The sequence below is a fragment of the Cynoglossus semilaevis genome, chromosome W, assembly GCF_000523025.1.
Source record: "Cynoglossus semilaevis isolate Cse_v1.0 chromosome W, Cse_v1.0, whole genome shotgun sequence".
NCBI classification, from domain to species: Eukaryota; Metazoa; Chordata; class Actinopteri; order Pleuronectiformes; family Cynoglossidae; genus Cynoglossus; species Cynoglossus semilaevis.
Window position 1 is genome coordinate 8,126,691 of NC_024327.1, and position 3,188 is coordinate 8,129,878.

At 36.4% G+C, this 3,188-nt stretch overlaps 1 long non-coding RNA gene across 2 annotated transcripts in view; it reads left to right on the forward strand.

Annotated features, from left to right (window-relative positions):
* Positions 1-32: 32 nt before the first annotated feature.
* Positions 33-3,188, forward strand: part of LOC112486388 (uncharacterized) — a 7,116-nt gene continuing 3,960 nt past the window's right edge. The window contains exons 1-4 of one of the 2 annotated variants that reach the window (XR_003048817.1): positions 33-99; positions 186-554; positions 777-871; positions 1,647-3,078. This is a non-coding gene — a long non-coding RNA (uncharacterized LOC112486388). Of the gene's footprint in view, positions 100-185; positions 555-776; positions 872-1,646; positions 3,079-3,188 lie in introns of those variants that run through there. The other variant, XR_003048816.1, reaches the window with a different exon arrangement.

Below are 3,188 nucleotides of genomic sequence, written 5' to 3' on the forward strand. Positions count from 1 at the left end.
GTAATTTTTGCATGTTTTTATTATGAATGGCTAAGTTATATGGTGAAGACTGAAGATAGAAGATCTACAGATTTCCTTTCATAGCATGCAGCCAACGAGGTATTTATTTGTCTTTATTTTTCGTTATGAATCTTGTACAGAATATTGAGTGTGCTAATGTGAACTGTAATACTGTGTATGGCTAGTTTCACGGTTTGCGGAGGTCTTTGGATGGTTGTGGAGAGGACAGAGACTTCAATAAACCCGTTGAAGAAATCACTTGCGTCTGCACATGCTTGGGAGGGAGTCACACTAACAAAGCAGTATAGAAAGAGTAACAATGCTAACATTGATCACAGCAGCATGTTGTATGTTTGACCTCACTGTCATGAACTTGAATGTGCTGCTCATATACAGTATTTACACAAACCATGTCATCTGTTTACCCACTTGTCTTTCAGGCTACCTGAGCCTGTATGTGGTCTATGTGTTGACTGTTATCATCAGTGCTTACATCTACAACCGGCAGAAGTATTCAGTGAGCTCAGATTTTCCAAATGAGCCTCAAATTCCAGGTTAGTCTTACCACAAATACAAATATTTAAAAAATGTATTGACAAACATTAGTACTTTTTCGATGTTCTTGTTACACTCCTCTGACTTGTCTGATGATGTTCCTTGTCTAAATCCTGCATCCATCCAGCAGGACAGTTCATGTTCATGTGTTCATTTTTATTTTTATCATACACTCTTAAACCCTTAAATCCTACATATGTGTCTTGTTGTTTTACAATCAGAGTACAGGCTACTTCTTCCATACTCAGAGTCCACCAGTCACATCCTGCTGAGGAGGAAGACGTGGTGGAGGTGGAGAGTCTTCAAAATTTTAAAGGTTTGTGTGTGTGTAGTGTTATCTTGACTGGATGTTACTGTTTTTAAAGATAAGAATTGACAAAATGGTTGATTTACTGTTAGTGTGTTAGCTGTTATTCTAGGATCTTTGAACACATCTCTAACTAGTTTTCTTTTTAAAAACTCTTTAATAATAATAATAAAAAACAAACGACAACATTAAACCTGGGCATGAAGAAATTTGTGTAAAACTGTCAGGATTTTTCAAATTAGAAGAATCACTTTCAGCTCAGAGGTTTTACACTGTATGCCCGTATGACAACACAACCTGGGATTAGGCAGTAGAATAGATTAGATATATAAAAATATACGTAATAAGCTGTTCAGTGCTGAGGTACAATAGACCATACCAAAAAATATAGACATTAAAATAAGATATTAAAGTACAAATACACTGTGTGAACAATTATTAGGCAAGTGAGTATTTTGACCATATAATTTTATCCATAATTTCCAACCATTTCCATTCAAGTTTATACAAGTTGTATAAACTTGAATGCTTATTGGATTTAATGTATATCAGGTGTATTTGTGTAACGAAGGAGGGTGTGGCCTAAGGAGATGAACATCCTATATCAAGGTGTGTATATTATTAGGCAGATTCTTCTCCTCAGGAAAAATGGGCCAAAAAAGAGATTTAACTAACTCTGAAAAGTCAAAATTGTAAAAAGTTTTTCAGAGGGATGCAGTACTCTTGAAATATCTAAGATATTGGTGCGCGATCACAGAACCATCAAACATTTTGTTGCAAATAGTCAACAGGGTCGCAAGAAATGTGTCGAGAAGAAAAGACGCAAATTTACCGCCAAAGATTTGAGAAGAATCAAACATGAAGCTACCAGGAACCCATTATCCTCCAGTTCTGCCATATTCCACAACTCCAGGTAGGTTGCCCTGGTGTGTCAAGAAGTACGAGGTGTTCAGTTCTCAGAGACATGGCCAAGGTAAGAAAGGCTGAAACCTGACCACCTCTGAACAAGACACATAGGTTGAAACGTCAAGAATGGGCCAAGAAATATCTGTTTTTGTGGACTGATGAGATGAGAGTGACTCTTGACGGACCAGATGGATGGGCCCGTGGTTGGATCAGTAACGGACACAGAGCTCCACTTCGACTCAGACGCTAGCAAGGTGGAGGTGGGGTACTGGTATGGGCAGGTATTATTAAAGATGAACTAGTTGGACCTTTTCAGGTTGAAAATGGACTCAAAATCAACTCTCAGACCTACTTCCAATTTGTAGAAGACACTTTCTTCAAGCAGTGAAAATAAACAAGTGAGATGGGAAAATCTTTGTTTTTCATTTAGTTGCATAATAATTCTGCACACTAATAGTAACTAATAATGGTGTACATGTAGATATTCTCTCAGCCCTTGTGCGGTCGTTTGCATTTTTGTACACACCATTTGTCCTTGCAATGATTTTCATCTTGTCCCAGAATATGAGTATTAATGAATATGAGGAAAAGTTGGCACTAGTCATGCAGTACAGGAACAGAAACAGGCGCACATGCACACACACACACACACAAAGACATATTGGGAACCAAGAATATGAAGTTTTATAATGATCCGACCCAAAGGACCTTACAAGGGTTAAGAAAGCCAAAACTTTTACTACTTAAATGTTCAGGTTTGAGGATTTGTTAACATTTTGGATTGACCAAGAGCACTGTAGTTGTACAATAACAAAATTAATCCTCAAAAATACAATTTCCCTAATAATTGTGTACACAGTATAGTATAAATACCAATGTAAAATTTTAGATACTGTATGCTTAAAGACATGAAACAGAATGATGTCATCTGCTTGCGAGGTATTGTTTAGACACAAAAGCAGAACATATTACACTGGGTATTATTTTTCCCTGTATTGTACACTGAACAGTATTTAACTCAAAGTAGACTGTGATATACGTACAGTAAAGATCACAGGGTTTGATGTATAGATGAATGGATGTAGGCTATTTTTGTTGTTGACACAAATTACAACTTAAACCTTCAGGAAAAGACCTAAGTGTTCTTTTTCAAACAAACAAACAATTTCATGTCTGCCAAAATTATTTAGTTCATTTTGTCCTTAGGTTTTGGTGCAGCGTAAGGAGAAAATGTTAAAAAGTAACATCACATACAGTGGATATAAAAAGTCTACACACCCTTCTTCAAAGCCAGGTTTTTGTGAAAGAAAAGACACAAGCATAAATCGTTTCATAACTTTTTCCACTTTTAATGTGACCCATAACATGTAATAGGCAATTGAAAAACAAACTGAAATCTTCACGAGGGAAAAATAAAAAC